At 37.2% G+C, this 24,912-nt stretch overlaps 103 pseudogenes; all 103 read right to left on the bottom strand.

Annotated features, from left to right (window-relative positions):
• Positions 1 to 52: 52 nt before the first annotated feature.
• Positions 53 to 171, bottom strand: LOC148459901 (5S ribosomal RNA; annotated as a pseudogene).
• A 116-nt stretch (positions 172 to 287) lies between these two features.
• LOC148459900 (5S ribosomal RNA) lies at positions 288 to 406 on the bottom strand (annotated as a pseudogene).
• Positions 407 to 521: 115 nt separating this feature from the next.
• LOC148459899 (5S ribosomal RNA) lies at positions 522 to 640 on the bottom strand (annotated as a pseudogene).
• Positions 641 to 756: 116 nt separating this feature from the next.
• LOC148459898 (5S ribosomal RNA) lies at positions 757 to 875 on the bottom strand (annotated as a pseudogene).
• Positions 876 to 990: 115 nt separating this feature from the next.
• Positions 991 to 1,109, bottom strand: LOC148459897 (5S ribosomal RNA; annotated as a pseudogene).
• A 116-nt stretch (positions 1,110 to 1,225) lies between these two features.
• Positions 1,226 to 1,344, bottom strand: LOC148459896 (5S ribosomal RNA; annotated as a pseudogene).
• Positions 1,345 to 1,461: 117 nt separating this feature from the next.
• On the bottom strand, positions 1,462 to 1,580 carry LOC148459895 (5S ribosomal RNA; annotated as a pseudogene).
• A 116-nt stretch (positions 1,581 to 1,696) lies between these two features.
• On the bottom strand, positions 1,697 to 1,815 carry LOC148459894 (5S ribosomal RNA; annotated as a pseudogene).
• A 116-nt stretch (positions 1,816 to 1,931) lies between these two features.
• Positions 1,932 to 2,050, bottom strand: LOC148459893 (5S ribosomal RNA; annotated as a pseudogene).
• A 115-nt stretch (positions 2,051 to 2,165) lies between these two features.
• On the bottom strand, positions 2,166 to 2,284 carry LOC148459892 (5S ribosomal RNA; annotated as a pseudogene).
• Positions 2,285 to 2,400: 116 nt separating this feature from the next.
• LOC148459891 (5S ribosomal RNA) lies at positions 2,401 to 2,519 on the bottom strand (annotated as a pseudogene).
• A 116-nt stretch (positions 2,520 to 2,635) lies between these two features.
• LOC148459890 (5S ribosomal RNA) lies at positions 2,636 to 2,755 on the bottom strand (annotated as a pseudogene).
• Positions 2,756 to 3,105: 350 nt separating this feature from the next.
• On the bottom strand, positions 3,106 to 3,224 carry LOC148459889 (5S ribosomal RNA; annotated as a pseudogene).
• A 116-nt stretch (positions 3,225 to 3,340) lies between these two features.
• On the bottom strand, positions 3,341 to 3,459 carry LOC148459888 (5S ribosomal RNA; annotated as a pseudogene).
• Positions 3,460 to 3,574: 115 nt separating this feature from the next.
• LOC148459887 (5S ribosomal RNA) lies at positions 3,575 to 3,693 on the bottom strand (annotated as a pseudogene).
• Positions 3,694 to 3,809: 116 nt separating this feature from the next.
• LOC148459886 (5S ribosomal RNA) lies at positions 3,810 to 3,928 on the bottom strand (annotated as a pseudogene).
• A 117-nt stretch (positions 3,929 to 4,045) lies between these two features.
• On the bottom strand, positions 4,046 to 4,164 carry LOC148459885 (5S ribosomal RNA; annotated as a pseudogene).
• Positions 4,165 to 4,280: 116 nt separating this feature from the next.
• LOC148459884 (5S ribosomal RNA) lies at positions 4,281 to 4,399 on the bottom strand (annotated as a pseudogene).
• A 116-nt stretch (positions 4,400 to 4,515) lies between these two features.
• Positions 4,516 to 4,634, bottom strand: LOC148459883 (5S ribosomal RNA; annotated as a pseudogene).
• Positions 4,635 to 4,749: 115 nt separating this feature from the next.
• Positions 4,750 to 4,868, bottom strand: LOC148459882 (5S ribosomal RNA; annotated as a pseudogene).
• A 116-nt stretch (positions 4,869 to 4,984) lies between these two features.
• LOC148459881 (5S ribosomal RNA) lies at positions 4,985 to 5,103 on the bottom strand (annotated as a pseudogene).
• A 116-nt stretch (positions 5,104 to 5,219) lies between these two features.
• On the bottom strand, positions 5,220 to 5,339 carry LOC148459880 (5S ribosomal RNA; annotated as a pseudogene).
• A 116-nt stretch (positions 5,340 to 5,455) lies between these two features.
• Positions 5,456 to 5,574, bottom strand: LOC148459879 (5S ribosomal RNA; annotated as a pseudogene).
• A 115-nt stretch (positions 5,575 to 5,689) lies between these two features.
• Positions 5,690 to 5,808, bottom strand: LOC148459878 (5S ribosomal RNA; annotated as a pseudogene).
• A 116-nt stretch (positions 5,809 to 5,924) lies between these two features.
• On the bottom strand, positions 5,925 to 6,043 carry LOC148459877 (5S ribosomal RNA; annotated as a pseudogene).
• Positions 6,044 to 6,158: 115 nt separating this feature from the next.
• On the bottom strand, positions 6,159 to 6,277 carry LOC148459876 (5S ribosomal RNA; annotated as a pseudogene).
• A 116-nt stretch (positions 6,278 to 6,393) lies between these two features.
• LOC148459875 (5S ribosomal RNA) lies at positions 6,394 to 6,512 on the bottom strand (annotated as a pseudogene).
• A 117-nt stretch (positions 6,513 to 6,629) lies between these two features.
• On the bottom strand, positions 6,630 to 6,748 carry LOC148459874 (5S ribosomal RNA; annotated as a pseudogene).
• A 116-nt stretch (positions 6,749 to 6,864) lies between these two features.
• On the bottom strand, positions 6,865 to 6,983 carry LOC148459873 (5S ribosomal RNA; annotated as a pseudogene).
• A 116-nt stretch (positions 6,984 to 7,099) lies between these two features.
• Positions 7,100 to 7,218, bottom strand: LOC148459872 (5S ribosomal RNA; annotated as a pseudogene).
• Positions 7,219 to 7,334: 116 nt separating this feature from the next.
• On the bottom strand, positions 7,335 to 7,453 carry LOC148459871 (5S ribosomal RNA; annotated as a pseudogene).
• A 116-nt stretch (positions 7,454 to 7,569) lies between these two features.
• LOC148459870 (5S ribosomal RNA) lies at positions 7,570 to 7,688 on the bottom strand (annotated as a pseudogene).
• A 116-nt stretch (positions 7,689 to 7,804) lies between these two features.
• Positions 7,805 to 7,923, bottom strand: LOC148459869 (5S ribosomal RNA; annotated as a pseudogene).
• A 115-nt stretch (positions 7,924 to 8,038) lies between these two features.
• LOC148459868 (5S ribosomal RNA) lies at positions 8,039 to 8,157 on the bottom strand (annotated as a pseudogene).
• A 116-nt stretch (positions 8,158 to 8,273) lies between these two features.
• On the bottom strand, positions 8,274 to 8,392 carry LOC148459867 (5S ribosomal RNA; annotated as a pseudogene).
• Positions 8,393 to 8,508: 116 nt separating this feature from the next.
• On the bottom strand, positions 8,509 to 8,627 carry LOC148459866 (5S ribosomal RNA; annotated as a pseudogene).
• A 116-nt stretch (positions 8,628 to 8,743) lies between these two features.
• On the bottom strand, positions 8,744 to 8,862 carry LOC148459865 (5S ribosomal RNA; annotated as a pseudogene).
• Positions 8,863 to 8,978: 116 nt separating this feature from the next.
• Positions 8,979 to 9,097, bottom strand: LOC148459864 (5S ribosomal RNA; annotated as a pseudogene).
• Positions 9,098 to 9,213: 116 nt separating this feature from the next.
• LOC148459863 (5S ribosomal RNA) lies at positions 9,214 to 9,332 on the bottom strand (annotated as a pseudogene).
• Positions 9,333 to 9,448: 116 nt separating this feature from the next.
• On the bottom strand, positions 9,449 to 9,567 carry LOC148459862 (5S ribosomal RNA; annotated as a pseudogene).
• Positions 9,568 to 9,682: 115 nt separating this feature from the next.
• Positions 9,683 to 9,801, bottom strand: LOC148459861 (5S ribosomal RNA; annotated as a pseudogene).
• Positions 9,802 to 9,917: 116 nt separating this feature from the next.
• Positions 9,918 to 10,036, bottom strand: LOC148459860 (5S ribosomal RNA; annotated as a pseudogene).
• Positions 10,037 to 10,152: 116 nt separating this feature from the next.
• LOC148459859 (5S ribosomal RNA) lies at positions 10,153 to 10,271 on the bottom strand (annotated as a pseudogene).
• Positions 10,272 to 10,386: 115 nt separating this feature from the next.
• Positions 10,387 to 10,505, bottom strand: LOC148459858 (5S ribosomal RNA; annotated as a pseudogene).
• A 116-nt stretch (positions 10,506 to 10,621) lies between these two features.
• LOC148459857 (5S ribosomal RNA) lies at positions 10,622 to 10,740 on the bottom strand (annotated as a pseudogene).
• Positions 10,741 to 10,855: 115 nt separating this feature from the next.
• Positions 10,856 to 10,974, bottom strand: LOC148459856 (5S ribosomal RNA; annotated as a pseudogene).
• A 116-nt stretch (positions 10,975 to 11,090) lies between these two features.
• On the bottom strand, positions 11,091 to 11,209 carry LOC148459855 (5S ribosomal RNA; annotated as a pseudogene).
• Positions 11,210 to 11,326: 117 nt separating this feature from the next.
• LOC148459854 (5S ribosomal RNA) lies at positions 11,327 to 11,445 on the bottom strand (annotated as a pseudogene).
• A 116-nt stretch (positions 11,446 to 11,561) lies between these two features.
• Positions 11,562 to 11,680, bottom strand: LOC148459853 (5S ribosomal RNA; annotated as a pseudogene).
• Positions 11,681 to 11,796: 116 nt separating this feature from the next.
• Positions 11,797 to 11,915, bottom strand: LOC148459852 (5S ribosomal RNA; annotated as a pseudogene).
• A 115-nt stretch (positions 11,916 to 12,030) lies between these two features.
• LOC148459851 (5S ribosomal RNA) lies at positions 12,031 to 12,149 on the bottom strand (annotated as a pseudogene).
• Positions 12,150 to 12,265: 116 nt separating this feature from the next.
• On the bottom strand, positions 12,266 to 12,384 carry LOC148459850 (5S ribosomal RNA; annotated as a pseudogene).
• A 116-nt stretch (positions 12,385 to 12,500) lies between these two features.
• LOC148459849 (5S ribosomal RNA) lies at positions 12,501 to 12,620 on the bottom strand (annotated as a pseudogene).
• A 116-nt stretch (positions 12,621 to 12,736) lies between these two features.
• On the bottom strand, positions 12,737 to 12,855 carry LOC148459848 (5S ribosomal RNA; annotated as a pseudogene).
• Positions 12,856 to 12,970: 115 nt separating this feature from the next.
• Positions 12,971 to 13,089, bottom strand: LOC148459847 (5S ribosomal RNA; annotated as a pseudogene).
• Positions 13,090 to 13,205: 116 nt separating this feature from the next.
• On the bottom strand, positions 13,206 to 13,324 carry LOC148459846 (5S ribosomal RNA; annotated as a pseudogene).
• A 116-nt stretch (positions 13,325 to 13,440) lies between these two features.
• On the bottom strand, positions 13,441 to 13,559 carry LOC148459845 (5S ribosomal RNA; annotated as a pseudogene).
• A 117-nt stretch (positions 13,560 to 13,676) lies between these two features.
• LOC148459844 (5S ribosomal RNA) lies at positions 13,677 to 13,795 on the bottom strand (annotated as a pseudogene).
• Positions 13,796 to 13,911: 116 nt separating this feature from the next.
• Positions 13,912 to 14,030, bottom strand: LOC148459843 (5S ribosomal RNA; annotated as a pseudogene).
• A 116-nt stretch (positions 14,031 to 14,146) lies between these two features.
• LOC148459842 (5S ribosomal RNA) lies at positions 14,147 to 14,265 on the bottom strand (annotated as a pseudogene).
• Positions 14,266 to 14,381: 116 nt separating this feature from the next.
• On the bottom strand, positions 14,382 to 14,500 carry LOC148459841 (5S ribosomal RNA; annotated as a pseudogene).
• Positions 14,501 to 14,615: 115 nt separating this feature from the next.
• LOC148459840 (5S ribosomal RNA) lies at positions 14,616 to 14,734 on the bottom strand (annotated as a pseudogene).
• Positions 14,735 to 14,850: 116 nt separating this feature from the next.
• LOC148459839 (5S ribosomal RNA) lies at positions 14,851 to 14,969 on the bottom strand (annotated as a pseudogene).
• Positions 14,970 to 15,084: 115 nt separating this feature from the next.
• On the bottom strand, positions 15,085 to 15,203 carry LOC148459838 (5S ribosomal RNA; annotated as a pseudogene).
• Positions 15,204 to 15,319: 116 nt separating this feature from the next.
• Positions 15,320 to 15,438, bottom strand: LOC148459837 (5S ribosomal RNA; annotated as a pseudogene).
• A 117-nt stretch (positions 15,439 to 15,555) lies between these two features.
• On the bottom strand, positions 15,556 to 15,674 carry LOC148459836 (5S ribosomal RNA; annotated as a pseudogene).
• Positions 15,675 to 15,790: 116 nt separating this feature from the next.
• On the bottom strand, positions 15,791 to 15,909 carry LOC148459835 (5S ribosomal RNA; annotated as a pseudogene).
• Positions 15,910 to 16,025: 116 nt separating this feature from the next.
• Positions 16,026 to 16,144, bottom strand: LOC148459834 (5S ribosomal RNA; annotated as a pseudogene).
• A 115-nt stretch (positions 16,145 to 16,259) lies between these two features.
• Positions 16,260 to 16,378, bottom strand: LOC148459833 (5S ribosomal RNA; annotated as a pseudogene).
• Positions 16,379 to 16,494: 116 nt separating this feature from the next.
• LOC148459832 (5S ribosomal RNA) lies at positions 16,495 to 16,613 on the bottom strand (annotated as a pseudogene).
• Positions 16,614 to 16,729: 116 nt separating this feature from the next.
• On the bottom strand, positions 16,730 to 16,849 carry LOC148459831 (5S ribosomal RNA; annotated as a pseudogene).
• A 116-nt stretch (positions 16,850 to 16,965) lies between these two features.
• LOC148459830 (5S ribosomal RNA) lies at positions 16,966 to 17,084 on the bottom strand (annotated as a pseudogene).
• Positions 17,085 to 17,199: 115 nt separating this feature from the next.
• LOC148459829 (5S ribosomal RNA) lies at positions 17,200 to 17,318 on the bottom strand (annotated as a pseudogene).
• Positions 17,319 to 17,434: 116 nt separating this feature from the next.
• LOC148459828 (5S ribosomal RNA) lies at positions 17,435 to 17,553 on the bottom strand (annotated as a pseudogene).
• Positions 17,554 to 17,669: 116 nt separating this feature from the next.
• Positions 17,670 to 17,788, bottom strand: LOC148459827 (5S ribosomal RNA; annotated as a pseudogene).
• Positions 17,789 to 17,905: 117 nt separating this feature from the next.
• LOC148459826 (5S ribosomal RNA) lies at positions 17,906 to 18,024 on the bottom strand (annotated as a pseudogene).
• Positions 18,025 to 18,140: 116 nt separating this feature from the next.
• LOC148459825 (5S ribosomal RNA) lies at positions 18,141 to 18,259 on the bottom strand (annotated as a pseudogene).
• Positions 18,260 to 18,375: 116 nt separating this feature from the next.
• On the bottom strand, positions 18,376 to 18,494 carry LOC148459824 (5S ribosomal RNA; annotated as a pseudogene).
• Positions 18,495 to 18,609: 115 nt separating this feature from the next.
• On the bottom strand, positions 18,610 to 18,728 carry LOC148459823 (5S ribosomal RNA; annotated as a pseudogene).
• Positions 18,729 to 18,844: 116 nt separating this feature from the next.
• On the bottom strand, positions 18,845 to 18,963 carry LOC148459822 (5S ribosomal RNA; annotated as a pseudogene).
• A 115-nt stretch (positions 18,964 to 19,078) lies between these two features.
• On the bottom strand, positions 19,079 to 19,197 carry LOC148459821 (5S ribosomal RNA; annotated as a pseudogene).
• A 350-nt stretch (positions 19,198 to 19,547) lies between these two features.
• Positions 19,548 to 19,666, bottom strand: LOC148459820 (5S ribosomal RNA; annotated as a pseudogene).
• Positions 19,667 to 19,782: 116 nt separating this feature from the next.
• LOC148459819 (5S ribosomal RNA) lies at positions 19,783 to 19,901 on the bottom strand (annotated as a pseudogene).
• A 116-nt stretch (positions 19,902 to 20,017) lies between these two features.
• On the bottom strand, positions 20,018 to 20,136 carry LOC148459818 (5S ribosomal RNA; annotated as a pseudogene).
• Positions 20,137 to 20,251: 115 nt separating this feature from the next.
• Positions 20,252 to 20,370, bottom strand: LOC148459817 (5S ribosomal RNA; annotated as a pseudogene).
• Positions 20,371 to 20,486: 116 nt separating this feature from the next.
• On the bottom strand, positions 20,487 to 20,605 carry LOC148459816 (5S ribosomal RNA; annotated as a pseudogene).
• A 352-nt stretch (positions 20,606 to 20,957) lies between these two features.
• Positions 20,958 to 21,076, bottom strand: LOC148459815 (5S ribosomal RNA; annotated as a pseudogene).
• Positions 21,077 to 21,191: 115 nt separating this feature from the next.
• Positions 21,192 to 21,310, bottom strand: LOC148459814 (5S ribosomal RNA; annotated as a pseudogene).
• Positions 21,311 to 21,426: 116 nt separating this feature from the next.
• LOC148459813 (5S ribosomal RNA) lies at positions 21,427 to 21,545 on the bottom strand (annotated as a pseudogene).
• A 115-nt stretch (positions 21,546 to 21,660) lies between these two features.
• On the bottom strand, positions 21,661 to 21,779 carry LOC148459812 (5S ribosomal RNA; annotated as a pseudogene).
• Positions 21,780 to 21,895: 116 nt separating this feature from the next.
• LOC148459811 (5S ribosomal RNA) lies at positions 21,896 to 22,014 on the bottom strand (annotated as a pseudogene).
• Positions 22,015 to 22,131: 117 nt separating this feature from the next.
• On the bottom strand, positions 22,132 to 22,250 carry LOC148459810 (5S ribosomal RNA; annotated as a pseudogene).
• A 116-nt stretch (positions 22,251 to 22,366) lies between these two features.
• On the bottom strand, positions 22,367 to 22,485 carry LOC148459809 (5S ribosomal RNA; annotated as a pseudogene).
• Positions 22,486 to 22,601: 116 nt separating this feature from the next.
• On the bottom strand, positions 22,602 to 22,720 carry LOC148459808 (5S ribosomal RNA; annotated as a pseudogene).
• Positions 22,721 to 22,835: 115 nt separating this feature from the next.
• Positions 22,836 to 22,954, bottom strand: LOC148459807 (5S ribosomal RNA; annotated as a pseudogene).
• Positions 22,955 to 23,070: 116 nt separating this feature from the next.
• LOC148459806 (5S ribosomal RNA) lies at positions 23,071 to 23,189 on the bottom strand (annotated as a pseudogene).
• A 115-nt stretch (positions 23,190 to 23,304) lies between these two features.
• Positions 23,305 to 23,423, bottom strand: LOC148459805 (5S ribosomal RNA; annotated as a pseudogene).
• A 116-nt stretch (positions 23,424 to 23,539) lies between these two features.
• Positions 23,540 to 23,658, bottom strand: LOC148459804 (5S ribosomal RNA; annotated as a pseudogene).
• Positions 23,659 to 23,775: 117 nt separating this feature from the next.
• On the bottom strand, positions 23,776 to 23,894 carry LOC148459803 (5S ribosomal RNA; annotated as a pseudogene).
• Positions 23,895 to 24,010: 116 nt separating this feature from the next.
• LOC148459802 (5S ribosomal RNA) lies at positions 24,011 to 24,129 on the bottom strand (annotated as a pseudogene).
• Positions 24,130 to 24,245: 116 nt separating this feature from the next.
• On the bottom strand, positions 24,246 to 24,364 carry LOC148459801 (5S ribosomal RNA; annotated as a pseudogene).
• A 115-nt stretch (positions 24,365 to 24,479) lies between these two features.
• Positions 24,480 to 24,598, bottom strand: LOC148459800 (5S ribosomal RNA; annotated as a pseudogene).
• Positions 24,599 to 24,714: 116 nt separating this feature from the next.
• Positions 24,715 to 24,833, bottom strand: LOC148459799 (5S ribosomal RNA; annotated as a pseudogene).
• Positions 24,834 to 24,912: the final 79 nt, after the last annotated feature.

Genomic DNA, 24,912 nt, shown 5'->3' with positions numbered 1-24,912 from the left:
AAAAAATTAATTGTAAAATGTAATAGAAAAGAATGTTATGGCAGTATAAAATTACCTACAGCACCTGGTATTCCCAGGTGGTCTCCCATCCAAGTACTAACCAGGCCCAATACTGCATAGCTTCCAAGATCAGACGAGATTGGGCATGTCCAGTTTGGTTTGGCTGTAGGTGCTCAAAAACATTAACTTTAGACCTCTTTTACTTCTTAACTCAAGTAAATTCATTGATAAGTTGAAAAAATTAAATGTAAAATGTAATAGAAAAGAATGTTATGTCAGTATAAAATTACCTACAGCACCTGGTATTCCCAGGTGGTCTCCCATCCAAGTACTAACCAAGACCAACACTGCACAGTTTCCAAGATCAGATTAGATCGGGCATTTCCAGTGTGGTTTGGCTGTAGGTGCTCAAAAACTTTAACTTTAGACCTCTTTTACTTCTTAACGCAAGTAAATTCATTGATAAGTTTAAAAATGAAATATAAAATGTAATAGAAAAGAATGTTATGGCAGTATAAAATTACCTACAGCAAATGGTATTACCAGGTGGTCTCCCATCCAAGTACTAACCAGGCCCAACACTGCATAGCTTCCAAGATCAGATGAGATTGGGCATGCCCAGTGTGGTTTGGCTGTAGGTGCTCAAACACATTAACTTTAGACCTCTTTTACTTCTTAACTCAAGTAAATTCATTGATAAGTTGAAAAAATTTAATGTAAAATGTAATAGAAAAGAATGTTATGGCTGAATAAAATTACATACAGCACCTGGTATTCCCAGGTGGTCTCCCATCCAAATACTAACCAGGCCCAACACTGCATAGCTTCCAAGATCAGACGAGATTGGGCATGTCCAGTGTGGTTTGGCTGTAGGTGCTCAAAAACATTAACTTTAGTCCTCTTTTACTTCTTAACTCAAGTAAATTCATTGATAAGTTTAAAAATGAAATGTAAAATGTAATAGAAAAGAATGTTATGGCAGTTTAAAATTACCAACAGCACCTGGTATTCCCAGGTGGTCTCCCATCCAAGTACTAACCAGGCCCAACACTGCATAGCTTCCAAGATCAGAAGAGATTGGGCATGTCCAGTGTGGTTTGGCTGTAGGTGCACAAAAACTTTAACTTTAGACCTCTTTTACTTCTTTACTCAAGTAAATTCATTGATAAGTTGAATAAATTAAATGTAAAATGTAATAGTAAAGAATGTTATGGCAGTATAAAATTACCTACAGCACCTGGTATTCCCAGGTGGTCTCCCATCCAAGTTCTAACCAGGCCCAACACTGAATAGCTTCCAAGATCAGACGAGATTGGGCATGCCCAGTGTGGTTTGGCTGTAGGTGCTCAAAAACATTAACTTTAGACCTCTTTTACTTCTTAACTCAAGTACATTCTATTGATAAGTTGAAAAAATGAAATTTAAAATGTAACAGAAAAGAATGTTATGGCAGTATAAAATTACCTACAGCTCCTGGTATTCCCAGGTGGTCTCCCATCCAAGTACTAACCAGGCACAACACTGCATAGCTTCCAAGATCAGACGATATTGGGCATGTCCAGTGTGGTTTGGCTGTAGGTGCTCAAAAACATTAACTTTAGACCTCTTTTACTTCTTAACTCAAGTAAATTCATTGATAAGTTGAAAAAATTAATTGTAAAATGTAATAGAAAAGAATGTTATGGCAGTATAAAATTACCTACAGCACCTGGTTTTCCCAGGTGGTCTCCCATCCAAGTACTAACCAGGCCCAACACTGAATAGCTTCCAAGATCAGACGAGATTGGGCATGTCCAGGGTGGTTTGGCTGTAGGTGCTCAAAAACATTAACTTTAGACCTCTTTTACTTCTTAACTCAAGTAAATTCATTGATAAGTTGAAAAAATTAAATGTAAAATGTAATAGAAAAGAATGTTATGTCAGTATAAAATTCCATACAGCATCTGGTATTCCCAGGTGGTCTCCCATCCAAGTACTAACCAAGCCCAACACTGCACAGCTTCCAAGATCAGATAAGATTGGGCATGTCCAGTGTGGTTTGGCTGTAGGTGCTCAAAAACTTTAACTTTAGACCTCTTTTACTTCTTAACTCAAGTAAATTCATTGATAAGTTTAAAAATGAAATGTAAAATGTAACAGAAAAGAATGTTATGGCAGTAAGAAATTACCTACAGCTCCTGGTATTCCCAGGTGGTCTCCCATCCAAGTACTAACCTGGCCCAACACTGCATAGTTTCCAAGAGCAGACGAGATTGGGCATGTCCAGTGTGGTTTGGCTGTAGGCACTCAAAAAAATTAACTTTAGACCTCTTTTACTTCTTAACTCAAGTAAATTCATTGATAAGTTGAAAAAATTAAATGTAAAATGTAATAGAAAAGAATGTTATGGCAGTATAAAATTAACTACAGCTCCTAGTATTTCCAGGTGGTCTCCCATCCAAGTACTAACCAGGCCCAACACTGCATAGCTTCCAAGATCAGATGAGATTGGGCATGTCCAGTGTGGTTTGGCTATAGGAGCTCAAAAATATTAACTTTAGACCTCTTTTACTTCTTAACTCAAGTAAATTCATTGATAAGTTGAAAAAATTAATTGTAAAATGTAATAGAAAAGAATGTTATGGCAGTATAAAATTACCTACAGCACCTGGTATTCCCAGGTGGTCTCTCATCCAAGTACTAACCAGGCCCAATACTGCATAGCTTCCAAGATCAGACCAAATTGGGCATGTCCAGTTTGGTTATGGCTGTAGGTGCTCAAAAATATTAACTTTAGACCTCTTTTACTTCTTAACTCAAGTAAATTCATTGATAAGTTGAAAAAATTAAATGTAAAATGTAATAGAAAAGAATGTTATGGCAGTATAAAATTACCTACAGCACCTGGTATTCCCAGGTGGTCTCCCATCCAAGTACTAACCAAGAAGAACACTGCACAGTTTCCAAGATCAGATTAGATTGGGCATGTCCAGTGTGGTTTGGCTGTAGGTGCTCAAAAACTTTAACTTTAGACCTCTTTTACTTCTTAACGCAAGTAAATTCATTGATAAGTTTAAAAATGAAATGTAAAATGTAACAGAAAAGAATGTTATGGCAGTATAAAATTACCTACAGCAAATGGTATTACCAGGTGGTCTCCCATCCAAGTACTAACCAGGCCCAACACTGCATAGCTTCCAAGATCAGATGAGATTGGGCATGCCCAGTGTGGTTTGGCTGTAGTTGTTCAAAAACATTAACTTTAGACCTCTTTTACTTCTTAACTCAAGTAAATTCATTGATAAGTTGAAAAAATTTAATGTAAAATGTAATAGAAAAGAATGTTATGGCTGAATAAAATTACATACAGCACCTGGTATTCCCAGGTGGTCTCCCATCCAAGTACTAACCAGGCCCAACACTGCATAGCTTCCAAGATCAGACGAGATTGGGCATGTCCAGTGTGGTTTGGCTGTAGGTGCTCAAAAACATTAACTTTAGTCCTCTTTTACTTCTTAACTCAAGTAAATTCATTGATAAGTTTAAAAATGAAATGTAAAATGTAATAGAAAAGAATGTTATGGCAGTTTAAAATTACCAACAGCACCTGGTATTCCCAGGTGGTCTCCTATCCAAGTACTAACCAGGCCCAACACTGCATAGCTTCCAAGATCAGATGAGATTGGGCATGTCCAGTGTGGTTTGGCTGTAGGTGCACAAAAACTTTAACTTTAGACCTCTTTTACTTCTTTACTCAAGTAAATTCATTGATAAGTTGAATAAATTAAATGTAAAATGTAATAGAAAAGAATGTTATGGCAGTATAAAATTACCTACAGCACCTGGTATTCCCAGGTGGTCTCCCATCCAAGTTCTAACCAGGCCCAACACTGAATAGCTTCCAAGATCAGACGAGATTGGGCATGCCCAGTGTGGTTTGGCTGTAGGTGCTCAAAAACATTAACTTTAGACCTCTTTTACTTCTTAACTCAAGTACATTCTATTGATAAGTTGAAAAAATGAAATGTAAAATGTAACAGAAAAGAATGTTATGGCAGTATAAAATTACCTACAGCTCCTGGTATTCCCAGGTGGTCTCCCATCCAAGTACTAACCAGGCCCAACACTGCATAGCTTCCAAGATCAGACGATATTGGGCATGTCCAGTGTGGTTTGGCTGTAGGTGCTCAAAAACATTAACTTTAGACCTCTATTACTTCTTAACTCAAGTAAATTCATTGATAAGTTGAAAAAATTAATTGTAAAATGTAATAGAAAAGAATGTTATGGCAGTATAAAATTACCTACAGCACCTGGTATTCCCAGGTGGTCTCCCATCCAAGTACTAACCAGGCCCAACACTGAATAGCTTCCAAGATCAGACGAGATTGGGCATGTCCAGGGTGGTTTGCCTGTAGGTGCTCAAAAACATTAACTTTAGACCTCTTTTACTTCTTAACTCAAGTAAATTCATTGATAAGTTGAAAAAATTAAATGTAAAATGTAATAGAAAAGAATGTTATGTCAGTATAAAATTCCATACAGCATCTGGTATTCCCAGGTGGTCTCCCATCCAAGTACTAACCAAGCCCAACACTGCACAGCTTCCAAGATCAGATGAGATTGGGCATGTCCAGTGTGGTTTGGCTGTAGGTGCTCAAAAACTTTAACTTTAGACCTCTTTTACTTCTTAACTCAAGTAAATTCATTGATAAGTTTAAAAATGAAATGTAAAATGTAACAGAAAAGAATGTTATGGCAGTATGAAATTACCTACAGCTCCTGGTATTCCCAGGTGGTCTCCCATCCAAGTACTAACCTGGCCCAACACTGCATAGCTTCCAAGAGCAGACGAGATTGGGCATGTCCAGTGTGGTTTGGCTGTAGGTACTCAAAAAAATTAACTTTAGACCTCTTTTACTTCTTAACTCAAGTAAATTCATTGATAAGTTGAAAAAATTAAATGTAAAATGTAATAGAAAAGAATGTTATGGCAGTATAAAATTAACTACAGCTCCTAGTAATTCCAGGTGGTCTCCCATCCAAGTACTAACCAGGCCCAACACTGCATAGCTTCCAAGATCAGACGAGATTGGGCATGTCCAGTGTGGTTTGGCTATAGGAGCTCAAAAATATTAACTTTAGACCTCTTTTACTTCTTAACTCAAGTAAATTCATTGATAAGTTGAAAAAATTAATTGTAAAATGTAATAGAAAAGAATGTTATGGCAGTATAAAATTACCTACAGCACCTGGTATTCCCAGGTGGTCTCTCATCCAAGTACTAACCAGGCCCAATACTGCATAGCTTCCAAGATCAGACCAAATTGGGCATGTCCAGTTTGGTTATGGCTGTAGGTGCTCAAAAATATTAACTTTAGACCTCTTTTACTTCTTAACTCAAGTAAATTCATTGATAAGTTGAAAAAATTAAATGTAAAATGTAATAGAAAAGAATGTTATGTCAGTATAAAATTACCTACAGCACCTGGTATTCCCAGGTGGTCTCCCATCCAAGTACTAACCAAGACCAACACTGCACAGTTTCCAAGATCAGATTAGATTGGGCATGTCCAGTGTGGTTTGGCTGTAGGTGCTCAAAAACTTTAACTTTAGACCTCTTTTACTTCTTAACGCAAGTAAATTCATTGATAAGTTTAAAAATGAAATGTAAAATGTAACAGAAAAGAATGTTATGGCAGTATAAAATTACCTACAGCAAATGGTATTACCAGGTGGTCTCCCATCCAAGTACTAACCAGGCCCAACACTGCATAGCTTCCAAGATCAGATGAGATTGGGCATGCCCAGTGTGGTTTGGCTGTAGGTGCTCAAAAACATTAACTTTAGACCTCTTTTACTTCTTAACTCAAGTAAATTCATTGATAAGTTGAAAAAATTTAATGTAAAATGTAATAGAAAAGAATGTTATGGCTGAATAAAATTACATACAGCACCTGGTATTCCCAGGTGGTCTCCCATCCAAGTACTAACCAGGCCCAACACTGCATAGCTTCCAAGATCAGACGAGATTGGGCATGTCCAGTGTGGTTTGGCTGTAGGTGCTCAAAAACATTAACTTTAGTCCTCTTTTACTTCTTAACTCAAGTAAATTCATTGATAAGTTTAAAAATGAAATGTAAAATGTAATAGAAAAGAATGTTATGGCAGTTTAAAATTACCAACAGCACCTGGTATTCCCAGGTGGTCTCCTATCCAAGTACTAACCAGGCCCAACACTGCATAGCTTCCAAGATCAGATGAGATTGGGCATGTCCAGTGTGGTTTGGCTGTAGGTGCACAAAAACTTTAACTTTAGACCTCTTTTACTTCTTTACTCAAGTAAATTCATTGATAAGTTGAATAAATTAAATGTAAAATGTAATAGAAAAGAATGTTATGGCAGTATAAAATTACCTACAGCACCTGGTATTCCCAGGTGGTCTCCCATCCAAGTTCTAACCAGGCCCAACACTGAATAGCTTCCAAGATCAGACGAGATTGGGCATGCCCAGTGTGGTTTGGCTGTAGGTGCTCAAAAACATTAACTTTAGACCTCTTTTACTTCTTAACTCAAGTACATTCTATTGATAAGTTGAAAAAATGAAATGTAAAATGTAACAGAAAAGAATGTTATGGCAGTATAAAATTACCTACAGCTCCTGGTATTCCCAGGTGGTCTCCCATCCAAGTACTAACCAGGCCCAACACTGCATAGCTTCCAAGATCAGACGATATTGGGCATGTCCAGTGTGGTTTGGCTGTAGGTGCTCAAAAACATTAACTTTAGACCTCTATTACTTCTTAACTCAAGTAAATTGATTGATAAGTTGAAAAAATTAATTGTAAAATGTAATAGAAAAGAATGTTATGGCAGTTTAAAATTACCAACAGCACCTGGTATTCCCAGGTGGTCTCCTATCCAAGTACTAACCAGGCCCAACACTGCATAGCTTCCAAGATCAGATGAGATTGGGCATGTCCAGTGTGGTTTGGCTGTAGGTGCACAAAAACTTTAACTTTAGACCTCTTTTACTTCTTTACTCAAGTAAATTCATTGATAAGTTGAATAAATTAAATGTAAAATGTAATAGAAAAGAATGTTATGGCAGTATAAAATTACCTACAGCACCTGGTATTCCCAGGTGGTCTCCCATCCAAGTTCTAACCAGGCCCAACACTGAATAGCTTCCAAGATCAGACGAGATTGGGCATGCCCAGTGTGGTTTGGCTGTAGGTGCTCAAAAACATTAACTTTAGACCTCTTTTACTTCTTTACTCAAGTAAATTCATTGATAAATTGAAAAAATTAAATGTAAAATGTAATAGAAAAGAATGTTATGGCAGTATAAAATTACCTACAGCTCCTGGTATTCCCATGTGGTCTCCCATCCAAGTACTAACCAGGCCCAACACTGCATAGCTTCCAAGATCAGACGAGATTGGGCATGTCCAGTGTGGTTGGGCTGTAGGTGCTCAAAAACATTAACTTTAGACCTCTATTACTTCTTAACTCAAGTAAATTCATTGATAAGTTGAAAAAATTAATTGTAAAATGTAATAGAAAAGAATATTATGGCAGTATAAAATTACCTACAGCACCTGGTATTCCCAGGTGGTCTCCCATCCAAGTACTTATCAGGCCCAATACTGCATAGCTTCCAAGATAAGACGAGATTGGGCATGTCCAGTGTGGTTTGGCTGTAGGTGCTCAAAAACATTAACTTTAGACCTCTTTTACTTCTTAACTCAAGTAAATTCATTGATAAGTTGAAAAAATTAAATGTAAAATGTAATAGAAAAGAATGTTATGTCAGTATAAAATTACCTACAGCACCTGGTATTCCCAGGTGGTCTCCCATCCAAGTACTAACCAAGCCCAACACTGCACAGCTTCCAAGATCAGATGAGATTGGGCATGTCCAGTGTGGTTTGGCTGTAGGTGCTCAAAAACTTTAACTTTAGACCTCTTTTACTTCTTAACGCAAGTAAATTCATTGATAAGTTTAAAAATGAAATGTAAAATGTAACAGAAAAGAATGTTATGGCAGTATAAAATTACCTACAGCAAATGGTATTACCAGGTGGCCTCCCATCCAAGTACTAACCAGGCCCAACACTGCATAGCTTCCAAGATCAGATGAGATTGGGCATGCCCAGTGTGGTTTGGCTGTAGGTGCTCAAAAACATTAACTTTAGACCTCTTTTACTTCTTAACTCAAGTAAATTCATTGATAAGTTGAAAAAATTTAATGTAAAATGTAATAGAAAAGAATGTTATGGCAGTATAAAATTACCTACAGCTCCTGGTAGTCCCAGGTGGTCTCCCATCCAAATACTAACCAGGCCCAACACTGCATAGCTTCCAAGATCAGACGATATTGGGCATGTCCAGTGTGGTTTGGCTGTAGGTGCTCAAAAACATTAACTTTAGACCTCTATTACTTCTTAACTCAAGTAAATTGATTGATAAGTTGAAAAAATTAATTGTAAAATGTAATAGAAAAGAATGTTATGGCAGTTTAAAATTACCAACAGCACCTGGTATTCCCAGGTGGTCTCCTATCCAAGTACTAACCAGGCCCAACACTGCATAGCTTCCAAGATCAGATGAGATTGGGCATGTCCAGTGTGGTTTGGCTGTAGGTGCACAAAAACTTTAACTTTAGACCTCTTTTACTTCTTTACTCAAGTAAATTCATTGATAAGTTGAATAAATTAAATGTAAAATGTAATAGAAAAGAATGTTATGGCAGTATAAAATTACCTACAGCACCTGGTATTCCCAGGTGGTCTCCCATCCAAGTTCTAACCAGGCCCAACACTGAATAGCTTCCAAGATCAGACGAGATTGGGCATGCCCAGTGTGGTTTGGCTGTAGGTGCTCAAAAACATTAACTTTAGACCTCTTTTACTTCTTTACTCAAGTAAATTCATTGATAAATTGAAAAAATTAAATGTAAAATGTAATAGAAAAGAATGTTATGGCAGTATAAAATTACCTACAGCTCCTGGTATTCCCATGTGGTCTCCCATCCAAGTACTAACCAGGCCCAACACTGCATAGCTTCCAAGATCAGACGAGATTGGGCATGTCCAGTGTGGTTGGGCTGTAGGTGCTCAAAAACATTAACTTTAGACCTCTATTACTTCTTAACTCAAGTAAATTCATTGATAAGTTGAAAAAATTAATTGTAAAATGTAATAGAAAAGAATATTATGGCAGTATAAAATTACCTACAGCACCTGGTATTCCCAGGTGGTCTCCCATCCAAGTACTTATCAGGCCCAATACTGCATAGCTTCCAAGATAAGACGAGATTGGGCATGTCCAGTGTGGTTTGGCTGTAGGTGCTCAAAAACATTAACTTTAGACCTCTTTTACTTCTTAACTCAAGTAAATTCATTGATAAGTTGAAAAAATTAAATGTAAAATGTAATAGAAAAGAATGTTATGTCAGTATAAAATTACCTACAGCACCTGGTATTCCCAGGTGGTCTCCCATCCAAGTACTAACCAAGCCCAACACTGCACAGCTTCCAAGATCAGATGAGATTGGGCATGTCCAGTGTGGTTTGGCTGTAGGTGCTCAAAAACTTTAACTTTAGACCTCTTTTACTTCTTAACGCAAGTAAATTCATTGATAAGTTTAAAAATGAAATGTAAAATGTAACAGAAAAGAATGTTATGGCAGTATAAAATTACCTACAGCTCCTGGTATTCCCATGTGGTCTCCCATCCAAGTACTAACCAGGCCCAACACTGCATAGCTTCCAAGATCAGACGAGATTGGGCATGTCCAGTGTGGTTGGGCTGTAGGTGCTCAAAAACATTAACTTTAGACCTCTATTACTTCTTAACTCAAGTAAATTCATTGATAAGTTGAAAAAATTAATTGTAAAATGTAATAGAAAAGAATATTATGGCAGTATAAAATTACCTACAGCACCTGGTATTCCCAGGTGGTCTCCCATCCAAGTACTTATCAGGCCCAATACTGCATAGCTTCCAAGATAAGACGAGATTGGGCATGTCCAGTGTGGTTTGGCTGTAGGTGCTCAAAAACATTAACTTTAGACCTCTTTTACTTCTTAACTCAAGTAAATTCATTGATAAGTTGAAAAAATTAAATGTAAAATGTAATAGAAAAGAATGTTATGTCAGTATAAAATTACCTACAGCACCTGGTATTCCCAGGTGGTCTCCCATCCAAGTACTAACCAAGCCCAACACTGCACAGCTTCCAAGATCAGATGAGATTGGGCATGTCCAGTGTGGTTTGGCTGTAGGTGCTCAAAAACTTTAACTTTAGACCTCTTTTACTTCTTAACGCAAGTAAATTCATTGATAAGTTTAAAAATGAAATGTAAAATGTAACAGAAAAGAATGTTATGGCAGTATAAAATTACCTACAGCAAATGGTATTACCAGGTGGCCTCCCATCCAAGTACTAACCAGGCCCAACACTGCATAGCTTCCAAGATCAGATGAGATTGGGCATGCCCAGTGTGGTTTGGCTGTAGGTGCTCAAAAACATTAACTTTAGACCTCTTTTACTTCTTAACTCAAGTAAATTCATTGATAAGTTGAAAAAATTTAATGTAAAATGTAATAGAAAAGAATGTTATGGCTGAATAAAATTACATACAGCACCTGGTATTCCCAGGTGGTCTCCCATCCAAATACTAACCAGGCCCAACACTGCATAGCTTCCAAGATCAGACGAGATTGGGCATGTCCAGTGTGGTTTGGCTGTAGGTGCTCAAAAACATTAACTTTAGTCCTCTTTTACTTCTTAACTCAAGTAAATTCATTGATAAGTTTAAAAATGAAATGTAAAATGTAATAGAAAAGAATGTTATGGCAGTTTAAAATTACCAACAGCACCTGGTATTCCCAGGTGGTCTCCCATCCAAGTACTAACCAGGCCCAACACTGAATAGCTTCCAAGATCAGAAGAGATTGGGCATGTCCAGTGTGGTTTGGCTGTAGGTGCACAAAAACTTTAACTTTAGACCTCTTTTACTTCTTTACTCAAGTAAATTCATTGATAAGTTGAATAAATTAAATGTAAAATGTAATAGTAAAGAATGTTATGGCAGTATAAAATTACCTACAGCACCTGGTATTCCCAGGTGGTCTCCCATCCAAGTTCTAACCAGGCCCAACACTGAATAGCTTCCAAGATCAGACGAGATTGGGCATGCCCAGTGTGGTTTGGCTGTAGGTGCTCAAAAACATTAACTTTAGACCTCTTTTACTTCTTAACTCAAGTACATTCTATTGATAAGTTGAAAAAATGAAATGTAAAATGTAACAGAAAAGAATGTTATGGCAGTATAAAATTACCTACAGCTCCTGGTATTCCCAGGTGGTCTCCCATCCAAGTACTAACCAGGCCCAACACTGCATAGCTTCCAAGATCAGACGATATTGGGCATGTCCAGTGTGGTTTTGCTGTAGGTGCTCAAAAACATTAACTTTAGACCTCTATTACTTCTTAACTCAAGTAAATTGATTGATAAGTTGAAAAAATTAATTGTAAAATGTAATAGAAAAGAATGTTATGGCAGTATAAAATTACCTACAGCACCTGGTATTCCCAGGTGGTCTCCCATCCAAGTACTAACCAGGCCCAACACTGAATAGCTTCCAAGATCAGACGAGATTGGGCATGTCCAGGGTGGTTTGGCTGTAGGTGCTCAAAAACATTAACTTTAGACCTCTTTTACTTCTTAACTCAAGTAAATTCATTGATAAGTTGAAAAAATTAAATGTAAAATGTAATAGAAAAGAATGTTATGTCAGTATAAAATTCCCTACAGCATCTGGTATTCCCAGGTGGTCTCCCATCCAAGTACTAACCAAGCCCAACACTGCACAGCTTCCAAGATCAGATGAGATTGGGCATGTCCAGTGTGGTTTGGCTGTAGGTGCTCAAAAACTTTAACTTTAGACCTCTTTTACTTCTTAACTCAAGTAAATTCATTGATAAGTTTAAAAATGAAATGTAAAATGTAACAGAAAAGAATGTTATGGCAGTATGAAATTACCTACAGCTCCTGGTATTCCCAGGTGGTCTCCCATCCAAGTACTAACCTGGCCCAACACTGCATAGCTTCCAAGAGCAGACGAGATTGGGCATGTCCAGTGTGGTTTGGCTGTAGGCACTCAAAAAAATTAACTTTAGACCTCTTTTACTTCTTAACTCAAGTAAATTCATTGATAAGTTGAAAAAATTAAATGTAAAATGTAATAGAAAAGAATGTTATGGCAGTATAAAATTAACTACAGCTCCTAGTATTTCCAGGTGGTCTCCCATCCAAGTACTAACCAGGCCCAACACTGCATAGCTTCCAAGATCAGACGAGATTGGGCATGTCCAGTGTGGTTTGGCTATAGGAGCTCAAAAATATTAACTTTAGACCTCTTTTACTTCTTAACTCAAGTAAATTCATTGATAAGTTGAAAAAATTAATTGTAAAATGTAATAGAAAAGAATGTTATGGCAGTATAAAATTACCTACAGCACCTTGTATTCCCAGGTGGTCTCTCATCCAAGTACTAACCAGGCCCAATACTGCATAGCTTCCAAGATCAGACCAAATTGGGTATGTCCAGTTTGGTTATGGCTGTAGGTGCTCAAAAATATTAACTTTAGACCTCTTTTACTTCTTAACTCAAGTAAATTCATTGATAAGTTGAAAAAATTAAATGTAAAATGTAATAGAAAAGAATGTTATGTCAGTATAAAATTACCTACAGCACCTGGTATTCCCAGGTGGTCTCCCATCCAAGTACTAACCAAGACCAACACTGCACAGTTTTCAAGATCAGATTAGATTGGGCATGTCCAGTGTGGTTTGGCTGTAGGTGCTCAAAAACTTTAACTTTAGACCTCTTTTACTTCTTAACGCAAGTAAATTCATTGATAAGTTTAAAAATGAAATGTAAAATGTAACAGAAAAGAATGTTATGGCAGTATAAAATTACCTACAGCAAATGGTATTACCAGGTGGTCTCCCATCCAAGTACTAACCAGGCCCAACACTGCATAGCTTCCAAGATCAGATGAGTTTGGGCATGCCCAGTGTGGTTTGGCTGTAGGTGCTCAATAACATTAACTTTAGACCTCTTTTACTTCTTAACTCAAGTAAATTCATTGATAAGTTGAAAAAATTTAATGTAAAATGTAATAGAAAAGAATGTTATGGCTGAATAAAATTACATACAGCACCTGGTATTCCCAGGTGGTCTCCCATCCAAGTACTAACCAGGCCCAACACTGCATAGCTTCCAAGATCAGATGAGATTGGGCATGTCCAGTGTGGTTTGGCTGTAGGTGCTCAAAAACTTTAACTTTAGACCTCTTTTACTTCTTTACTCAAGTAAATTCATTGATAAGTTGAATAAATTAAATGTAAAATGTAATAGAAAAGAATGTTATGGCAGTATAAAATTACCTACAGCACCTGGTATTCCCAGGTGGTCTCCCATCCAAGTTCTAACCAGGCCCAACACTGAATAGCTTCCAAGATCAGACGAGATTGGGCATGCCCAGTGTGGTTTGGCTGTAGGTGCTCAAAAACATTAACTTTAGACCTCTTTTACTTCTTAACTCAAGTACATTCTATTGATAAGTTGAAAAAATGAAATGTAAAATGTAACAGAAAAGAATGTTATGGCAGTATAAAATTACCTACAGCTCCTGGTATTCCCAGGTGGTCTCCCATCCAAGTACTAACCAGGCCCAACACTGCATAGCTTCCAAGATCTGACGATATTGGGCATGTCCAGTGTGGTTTGGCTGTAGGTGCTCAAAAACATTAACTTTAGACCTCTATTACTTCTTAACTCAAGTAAATTGATTGATAAGTTGAAAAAATTAATTGTAAAATGTAATAGAAAAGAATGTTATGGCAGTATAAAATTACCTACAGCAAATGGTATTACCAGGTGGTCTCCCATCCAAGTTCTAACCAGGCCCAACACTGCATAGCTTCCAAGATCAGACGAGATTGGGCATGTCCAGTGTGGTTTGGCTGTAGGTGCTCAAAAATATTAACTTTAGACCTCTATTACTTCTTAACTCAAGTAAATTCATTGATAAGTTGAAAAAATTAATTGTAAAATGTAATAGAAAAGAATGTTATGGCAGTATAAAATTACCTACAGCACCTGGTATTCCCAGGTGGTCTCCCATCCAAGTACTAACCAGGCCCAATATTGCATAGCTTCCAAGATCAGACGAGATTGGGCATGTCCAGTTTGGTTTGGCTGTAGGTGCTCAATAACATTAACTTTAGACCTCTTTTACTTCTTAACTCAAGTAAATTCATTGATAAGTTGAAAAAATTAAATGTAAAATGTAATAGAAAAGAATGTTATGTCAGTATAAAATTACCTACAGCACCTGGTATTCCCAGGTGGTCTCCCATCCAAGTACTAACCAAGACCAACACTGCACAGTTTCCAAGATCAGATTAGATCGGGCATGTCCAGTGTGGTTTGGCTGTAGGTGCTCAAAAACTTTAACTTTAGACCTCTTTTACTTCTTAACGCAAGTAAATTCATTGATAAGTTTAAAAATGAAATGTAAAATGTAACAGAAAAGAATGTTATGGCAGTATAAAATTACCTACAGCAAATGGTATTACCAGGTGGTCTCCCATCCAAGTACTAACCAGGCCCAACACTGCATAGCTTCCAAGATCAGATGAGATTGGGCATGCCCAGTGTGGTTTGGCTGTAGGTGCTCAAAAACATTAACTTTAGACCTCTTTTACTTCTTAACTCAAGTAAATTCATTGATAAGTTGAAAAAATTTAATGTAAAATGTAATAGAAAAGAATGTTATGGCTGAATAAAATTACATACAGCACCTGGTATTCCCAGGTGGTCTCCCATCCAAATACTAACCAGGCCCAACACTGCATAGCTTCCAAGATCAGACGAGATTGGGCATGTCCAGTGTGGTTTGGCTGTAGGTGCTCAAAAACATTAACTTTAGTCCTCTTTTACTTCTTAACTCAAGTAAATTCATTGATAAGTTTAAAAATGAAATGTAAAATGTAATAGAAAAGAATGTTATGGCAGTTTAAAATTACCAACAGCACCTGGTATTCCCAGGTGGTCTCCCATCCAAGTACTAACCAGGCCCAACACTGCATAGCTTCCAAGATCAGAAGAGATTGGGCATGTCCAGTGTGGTTTGGCTGTAGGTGCACAAAAACTTTAACTTTAGACCTCTTTTACTTCTTTACTCAAGTAAATTCATTGATAAGTTGAATAAATTAAATGTAAAATGTAATAGAAAAGAATGTTATGGCAGTATAAAATTACCTACAGCACCTGGTATTCCCAGGTGGTCTCCCATCCAAGTTCTAACCAGGCCCAACACTGAATAGCTTCCAAGATCAGACGAGATTGGGCATGCCCAGTGTGGTTTGGCTGTAGGTGCTCAAAAACAATAACTTTAGACCTCTTTTACTTCTTAACTCAAGTACATTCTATTGATAAGTTGAAAAAATGAAATTTAAAATGTAACAGAAAAGAATGTTATGGCAGTATAAAATTACCTACAGCTCCTGGTATTCCCAGGTGGTCTCCCATCCAAGTACTAACCAGGCCCAACACTGCATAGCTTCCAAGATCAGATGATATTGGGCATGCCCAGTGTGGTTTGGCTGTAGGTGCTCAAAAACATTAACTTTAGACCTCTTTTACTTCTTAACTCAAGTAAATTCATTGATAAGTTGAAAAAATTAATTGTAAAATGTAATAGAAAAGAATGTTATGGCAGTATAAAATTACCTACAGCACCTGGTATTCCCAGGTGGTCTCCCATCCAAGTACTAACCAGGCCCAACACTGAATAGCTTCCAAGATCAGACGAGATTGGGCATGTCCAGGGTGGTTTGGCTGTAGGTGCTCAAAAACATTAACTTTAGACCTCTTTTACTTCTTAACTCAAGTAAATTCATTGATAAGTTGAAAAAATTAAATGTAAAATGTAATAGAAAAGAATGTTATGTCAGTATAAAATTCCATACAGCATCTGGTATTCCCAGGTGGTCTCCCATCCAAGTACTAACCAAGCCCAACACTGCACAGCTTCCAAGATCAGATGAGATTGGGCATGTCCAGTGTGGTTTGGCTGTAGGTGCTTAAAAACTTTAACTTTAGACCTCTTTTACTTCTTAACTCAAGTAAATTCATTGATAAGTTTAAAAATGAAATGTAAAATGTAACAGAAAAGAATGTTATGGCAGTATGAAATTACCTACAGCTCCTGGTATTCCCAGGTGGTCTCCCATCCAAGTACTAACCTGGCCCAACACTGCATAGCTTCCAAGAGCAGACGAGATTGGGCATGTCCAGTGTGGTTTGGCTGTAGGCACTCAAAAAAATTAACTTTAGACCTCTTTTACATCTTAACTCAAGTAAATTCATTGATAAGTTGAAAAAATTAAATGTAAAATGTAATAGAAAAGAATGTTATGGCAGTATAAAATTAACTACAGCTCCTAGTATTTCCAGGTGGTCTCCCATCCAAGTACTAACCAGGCCCAACACTGCATAGCTTCCAAGATCAGACGAGATTGGGCATGTCCAGTGTGGTTTGGCTATAGGAGCTCAAAAATATTAACTTTAGACCTCTTTTACTTCTTAACTCAAGAAAATTCATTGATAAGTTGAAAAAATTAATTGTAAAATGTAATAGAAAAGAATGTTATGGCAGTATAAAATTACCTACAGCACCTGGTATTCCCAGGTGGTCTCTCATCCAAGTACTAACCAGGCCCAATACTGCATAGCTTCCAAGATCAGACCAAATTGGGCATGTCCAGTTTGGTTATGGCTGTAGGTGCTCAAAAATATTAACTTTAGACCTCTTTTACTTCTTAACTCAAGTAAATTCATTGATAAGTTGAAAAAATTAAATGTAAAATGTAATAGAAAAGAATGTTATGTCAGTATAAAATTACCTACAGCACCTGGTATTCCCAGGTGGTCTCCCATCCAAGTACTAACCAAGACCAACACTGCACAGTTTCCAAGATCAGATTAGATTGGGCATGTCGAGTGTGGTTTGGCTGTAGGTGCTCAAAAACTTTAACTTTAGACCTCTTTTACTTCTTAACGCAAGTAAATTCATTGATAAGTTTAAAAATGAAATGTAAAATGTAACAGAAAAGAATGTTATGGCAGTATAAAATTACCTACAGCAAATGGTATTACCAGGTGGTCTCCCATCCAAGTACTAACCAGGCCCAACACTGCATAGCTTCCAAGATCAGATGAGATTGGGCATGCCCAGTGTGGTTTGGCTGTAGGTGCTCAAAAACATTAACTTTAGACCTCTTTTACTTCTTAAGTCAAGTAAATTCATTGATAAGTTGAAAAAATTTAATGTAAAATGTAATAGAAAAGAATGTTATGGCAGTTTAAAATTACCAACAGCACCAGGTATTCCCAGGTGGTCTCCTACCCAAGTACTAACCAGGCCCAACACTGCATAGCTTCCAAGATCAGATGAGATTGGGCATGTCCAGTGTGGTTTGGCTGTAGGTGCACAAAAACTTTAACTTTAGACCTCTTTTACTTCTTTACTCAAGTAAATTCATTGATAAGTTGAATAAATTAAATGTAAAATGTAATAGAAAAGAATGTTATGGCAGTATAAAATTACCTACAGCACCTGGTATTCCCAGGTGGTCTCCCATCCAAGTTCTAACCAGGCCCAACACTGAATAGCTTCCAAGATCAGACGAGATTGGGCATGCCCAGTGTGGTTTGGCTGTAGGTGCTCAAAAACATTAACTTTAGACCTCTTTTACTTCTTAACTCAAGTACATTCTATTGATAAGTTGAAAAAATGAAATGCAAAATGTAACAGAAAAGAATGTTATGGCAGTATAAAATTACCTACAGCTCCTGGTATTCCCAGGTGGTCTCCCATCCAAGTACTAACCAGGCCCAACACTGCATAGCTTCCAAGATCAGATGATATTGGGCATGTCCAGTGTGGTTTGGCTGTAGGTACTCAAAAACATTAACTTTAGACCTCTATTACTTCTTAACTCAAGTAAATTGATTGATAAGTTGAAAAAATTAATTGTAAAATGTAATAGAAAAGAATGTTATGGCAGTATAAAATTACCTACAGCACCTGGTATTCCCAGGTGGTCTCCCATCCAAGTACTAACCAGGCCCAATACTGCATAGCTTCCAAGATCAGACGAGATTGGGCATGTCCAGTTTGGTTTGGCTGTAGGTGCTCAATAACATTAACTTTAGACCTCTTTTACTTCTTAACTCAAGTAAATTCATTGATAAGTTGAAAAAATTAAATGTAAAATGTAATAGAAAAGAATGTTATGTCAGTATAAAATTACCTACAGCACCTGGTATTCCCAGGTGGTCTCCCATCCAAGTACTAACCAAGACCAACACTGCACAGTTTCCAAGATCAGATTAGATCGGGCATGTCCAGTGTGGTTTGGCTGTAGGTGCTCAAAAACTTTAACTTTAGACCTCTATTACTTCTTAACGCAAGAAAATTCATTGATAAGTTTAAAAATGAAATGTAAAATGTAACAGAAAAGAATGTTATGGCAGTATAAAATTACCTACAGCAAATGGTATTACCAGGTGGTCTCCTATCCAAGTACTAACCAGGCCCAACACTGCATAGCTTCCAAGATCAGATGAGATTGGGCATGCCCAGTGTGGTTTGGCTGTAGGTGCTCAAAAACATTAACTTTAGACCTCTTTTACTTCCTAACTCAAGTAAATTCATTGATAAGTTGAAAAAATTTAATGTAAAATGTAATAGAAAAGAATGTTATGGCTGAATAAAATTACATACAGCACCTGGTATTCCCAGGTGGTCTCCCATCCAAATACTAACCAGGCCCAACACTGCATAGCTTCCAAGATCAGACGAGATTGGGCATGTCCAGTGTGGTTTGGCTGTAGGTGCTCAAAAACATTAACTTTAGTCCTCTTTTACTTCTTAACTCAAGTAAATTCATTGATAAGTTTAAAAATGAAATGTAAAATGTAATAGAAAAGAATGTTATGGCAGTTTAAAAATACCAACAGCACCTGGTATTCCCAGGTGGTCTCCCATCCAAGTACTAACCAGGCCCAACACTGCATAGCTTCCAAGATCAGAAGAGATTGGGCATGTCCAGTGTGGTTTGGCTGTATGTGCACAAAAACTTTAACTTTAGACCTCTTTTACTTCTTTACTCAAGTAAATTCATTGATAAGTTGAATAAATTAAATGTAAAATGTAATAGTAAAGAATGTTATGGCAGTATAAAATTACCTACAGCACCTGGTATTCCCAGGTGGTCTCCCATCCAAGTTCTAATCAGGCCCAACACTGAATAGCTTCCAAGATCAGACGAGATTGGGCATGCCCAGTGGTTTGGCTCTAGGTGCTCAAAAACATTAACTTTAGACCTCTTTTACTTCTTAACTCAAGTACATTCTATTGATAAGTTGAAAAAATGAAATTTAAAATGTAACAGAAAAGAATGTTATGGCAGTATAAAATTACCTACAGCTCCTGGTATTCCCAGGTGGTCTCCCATCCAAGTACTAACCAGGCCCAACACTGCATAGCTTCCAAGATCAGACGATATTGGGCATGTCCAGTGTGGTTTGGCTGTAGGTGCTCAAAAACATTAACTTTAGACCTCTTTTACTTCTTAACTCAAGTAAATTCATTGATAAGTTGAAAAAATTAATTGTAAAATGTAATAGAAAAGAATGTTATGGCAGTATAAAATTACCTACAGCACCTGGTATTCCCAGGTGGTCTCCCATCCAAGTACTAACCAGGCCCAACACTGAATAGCTTCCAAGATCAGACGAGATTGGGCATGTCCAGGGTGGTTTGGCTGTAGGTGCTCAAAAACATTAACTTTAGACCTCTTTTACTTCTTAACTCAAGTAAATTCATTGATAAGTTGAAAAAATTAAATGTAAAATGTAATAGAAAAGAATGTTATGTCAGTATAAAATTCCATACAGCATCTGGTATTCCCAGGTGGTCTCCCATCCAAGTACTAACCAAGCCCAACACTGCACAGCTTCCAAGATCAGATGAGATTGGGCATGTCCAGTGTGGTTTGGCTGTAGGTGCTCAAAAACTTTAACTTTAGACCTCTTTTACTTCTTAACTCAAGTAAATTCATTGATAAGTTTAAAAATGAAATGTAAAATGTAACAGAAAAGAATGTTATGGCAGTATGAAATTACCTACAGCTCCTGGTATTCCCAGGTGGTCTCCCATCCAAGTACTAACCTGGCCCAACACTGCATAGCTTCCAAGAGCAGACGAGATTGGGCATGTCCAGTGTGGTTTGGCTGTAGGCACTCAAAAAAATTAACTTTAGACCTCTTTTACTTCTTAACTCAAGTAAATTCATTGATAAGTTGAAAAAATTAAATGTAAAATGTAATAGAAAAGAATGTTATGGCAGTATAAAATTAACTACAGCTCCTAGTATTTCCAGGTGGTCTCCCATCCAAGTACTAACCAGGCCCAACACTGCATAGCTTCCAAGATCAGACGAGATTGGGCATGTCCAGTGTGGTTTGGCTATAGGAGCTCAAAAATATTAACTTTAGACCTCTTTTACTTCTTAACTCAAGTAAATTCATTGATAAGTTGAAAAAATTAATTGTAAAATGTAATAGAAAAGAATGTTATGGCAGTATAAAATTACCTACAGCATCTGGTATTCCCAGGTGGTCTCTCATCCAAGTACTAACCAGGCCCAATACTGCATAGCTTCCAAGATCAGACCAAATTGGGCATGTCCAGTTTGGTTATGGCTGTAGGTGCTCAAAAATATTAACTTTAGACCTCTTTTACTTCTTAACTCAAGTAAATTCATTGATAAGTTGAAAAAATTAAATGTAAAATGTAATAGAAAAGAATGTTATGTCAGTATAAAATTACCTACAGCACCTGGTATTCCCAGGTGGTCTCCCATCCAAGTACTAACCAAGACCAACACTGCACAGTTTCCAAGATCAGATTAGATTGGGCATGTCCAGTGTGGTTTGGCTGTAGGTGCTCAAAAACTTTAACTTTAGACCTCTTTTACTTCTTAACGCAAGTAAATTCATTGATAAGTTTAAAAATGAAATGTAAAATGTAACAGAAAAGAATGTTATGGCAGTATAAAATTACCTACAGCAAATGGTATTACCAGGTGGTCTCCTATCCAAGTACTAACCAGGCCCAACACTGCATAGCTTCCAAGATCAGATGAGATTGGGCATGCCCAGTGTGGTTTGGCTGTAGGTGCTCAAAAACATTAACTTTAGACCTCTTTTACTTCTTAACTCAAGTAAATTCATTGATAAGTTGAAAAAATTTAATGTAAAATGTAATAGAAAAGAATGTTATGGCTGAATAAAATTACATACAGCACCTGGTATTCCCAGGTGGTCTCCCATCCAAGTACTAACCAGGCCCAACACTGCATAGCTTCCAAGATCAGACGAGATTGGGCATGTCCAGTGTGGTTTGGCTGTAGGTGCTCAAAAACATTAACTTTAGTCCTCTTTTACTTCTTAACTCAAGTAAATTCATTGATAAGTTTAAAAATGAAATGTAAAATGTAATAGAAAAGAATGTTATGGCAGTTTAAAATTACCAACAGCACCTGGTATTCCCAGGTGGTCTCCTATCCAAGTACTAACCAGGCCCAACACTGCATAGCTTCCAAGATCAGATGAGATTGGGCATGTCCAGTGTGGTTTGGCTGTAGGTGCACAAAAATTTTAACTTTAGACCTCTTTTACTTCTTTACTCAAGTAAATTCATTGATAAGTTGAATAAATTAAATGTAAAATGTAATAGAAAAGAATGTTATGGCAGTATAAAATTACCTACAGCACCTGGTATTCCCAGGTGGTCTCCCATCCAAGTTCTAACCAGGCCCAACACTGAATAGCTTCCAAGATCAGACGAGATTGGGCATGCCCAGTGTGGTTTGGCTGTAGGTGCTCAAAAACATTAAGTTTAGACCTCTTTTACTTCTTAACTCAAGTACATTCTATTGATAAGTTGAAAAAATGAAATGTAAAATGTAACAGAAAAGAATGTTATGGCAGTATAAAATTACCTACAGCTCCTGGTATTCCCAGGTGGTCTCCCATCCAAGTACTAACCAGGCCCAACACTGCATAGCTTCCAAGATCAGACGATATTGGGCATGTCCAGTGTGGTTTGGCTGTAGGTGCTCAAAAACATTAACTTTAGACCTCTTTTACTTCTTAACTCAAGTAAATTCATTGATAAGTTGAAAAAATTAATTGTAAAATGTAATAGAAAAGAATGTTATGGCAGTATAAAATTACCTACAGCACCTGGTATTCCCAGGTGGTCTCCCATCCAAGTACTAACCAGGCCCAACACTGAATAGCTTCCAAGATCAGACGAGATTGGGCATGTCCAGGGTGGTTTGGCTGTAGGTGCTCAAAAACATTAACTTTAGACCTCTTTTACTTCTTAACTCAAGTAAATTCATTGATAAGTTGAAAAAATTAAATGTAAAATGTAATAGAAAAGAATGTTATGTCAGTATAAAATTCCATACAGCATCTGGTATTCCCAGGTGGTCTCCCATCCAAGTACTAACCAAGCCCAACACTGCACAGCTTCCAAGATCAGATGAGATTGGGCATGTCCAGTGTGGTTTGGCTGTAGGTGCTCAAAAACTTTAACTTTAGACCTCTTTTACTTCTTAACTCAAGTAAATTCATTGATAAGTTTAAAAATGAAATGTAAAATGTAACAGAAAAGAATGTTATGGCAGTATGAAATTACCTACAGCTCCTGGTATTCCCAGGTGGTCTCCCATCCAAGTACTAACCTGGCCCAACACTGCATAGCTTCCAAGAGCAGACGAGATTGGGCATGTCCAGTGTGGTTTGGCTGTAGGCACTCAAAAAAATTAACTTTAGACCTCTTTTACTTCTTAACTCAAGTAAATTCATTGATAAGTTGAAAAAATTTAATGTAAAATGTAATAGAAAAGAATGTTATGGCTGAATAAAATTACATACAGCACCTGGTATTCCCAGGTGGTCTCCCATCCAAGTACTAACCAGGCCCAACACTGCATAGCTTCCAAGATCAGACGAGATTGGGCATGTCCAGTGTGGTTTGGCTGTAGGTGCTCAAAAACATTAACTTTAGTCCTCTTTTACTTCTTAACTCAAGTAAATTCATTGATAAGTTTAAAAATGAAATGTAAAATGTAATAGAAAAGAATGTTATGGCAGTTTAAAATTACCAACAGCACCTGGTATTCCCAGGTGGTCTCCTATCCAAGTACTAACCAGGCCCAACACTGCATAGCTTCCAAGATCAGATGAGATTGGGCATGTCCAGTGTGGTTTGGCTGTAGGTGCACAAAAATTTTAACTTTAGACCTCTTTTACTTCTTTACTCAAGTAAATTCATTGATAAGTTGAATAAATTAAATGTAAAATGTAATAGAAAAGAATGTTATGGCAGTATAAAATTACCTACAGCACCTGGTATTCCCAGGTGGTCTCCCATCCAAGTTCTAACCAGGCCCAACACTGAATAGCTTCCAAGATCAGACGAGATTGGGCATGCCCAGTGTGGTTTGGCTGTAGGTGCTCAAAAACATTAAGTTTAGACCTCTTTTACTTCTTAACTCAAGTACATTCTATTGATAAGTTGAAAAAATGAAATGTAAAATGTAACAGAAAAGAATGTTATGGCAGTATAAAATTACCTACAGCTCCTGGTATTCCCAGGTGGTCTCCCATCCAAGTACTAACCAGGCCCAACACTGCATAGCTTCCAAGATCAGACGATATTGGGCATGTCCAGTGTGGTTTGGCTGTAGGTGCTCAAAAACATTGACTTTAGACCTCTATTACTTCTTAACTCAAGTAAATTCATTGATAAGTTGAAAAATTTAATTGTAAAATGTAATAGAAAAGAATGTTATGGCAGTATAAAATTACCTACAGCACCTGGTATTCCCAGGTGGTCTCCCATCCAAGTACTAACCAGGCCCAACACTGAATAGCTTCCAAGATCAGACGAGATTGGGCATGTCCAGGGTGGTTTGGCTGTAGGTGCTCAAAAACATTAACTTTAGACCTCTTTTACTTCTTAACTCAAGTAAATTCATTGATAAGTTGAAAAAATTAAATGTAAAATGTAATAGAAAAGAATGTTATGTCAGTATAAAATTCCATACAGCATCTGGTATTCCCAGGTGGTCTCCCATCCAAGTACTAACCAAGCCCAACACTGCACAGCTTCCAAGATCAGATGAGACTGGGCATGTCCAGTGTGGTTTGGCTGTAGGTGCTCAAAAACTTTAACTTTAGACCTCTTTTACTTCTTAACTCAAGTAAATTCATTGATAAGTTTAAAAATGAAATGTAAAATGTAACAGAAAAGAATGTTATGGCAGTATGAAATTACCTACAGCTCCTGGTATTCCCAGGTGGTCTCCCATCCAAGTACTAACCTGGCCCAACACTGCATAGCTTCCAAGAGCAGACGAGATTGGGCATGTCCAGTGTGGTTTGGCTGTAGGCACTCAAAAAAATTAACTTTAGACCTCTTTTACTTCTTAACTCAAGTAAATTCATTGATAAGTTGAAAAAATTAAATGTAAAATGTAATAGAAAAGAATGTTATGGCAGTATAAAATTAACTACAGCTCCTAGTATTTCCAGGTGGTCTCCCATCCAAGTACTAACCAGGCCCAACACTGCATAGCTTCCAAGATCAGACGAGATTGGGCATGTCCAGTGTGGTTTGGCTATAGGAGCTCAAAAAAATTAACTTTAGACCTCTTTTACTTCTTAACTCAAGTAAATTCATTGATAAGTTGAAAAAATTAATTGTA

The sequence above is a fragment of the Taudactylus pleione genome, unplaced genomic scaffold (assembly GCF_031769625.1).
Source record: "Taudactylus pleione unplaced genomic scaffold, aTauple2 ptg000967l, whole genome shotgun sequence".
Classification (NCBI taxonomy): domain Eukaryota; kingdom Metazoa; phylum Chordata; class Amphibia; order Anura; family Myobatrachidae; genus Taudactylus; species Taudactylus pleione.
This window is presented reverse-complemented; position numbering and strand designations above follow the sequence as displayed.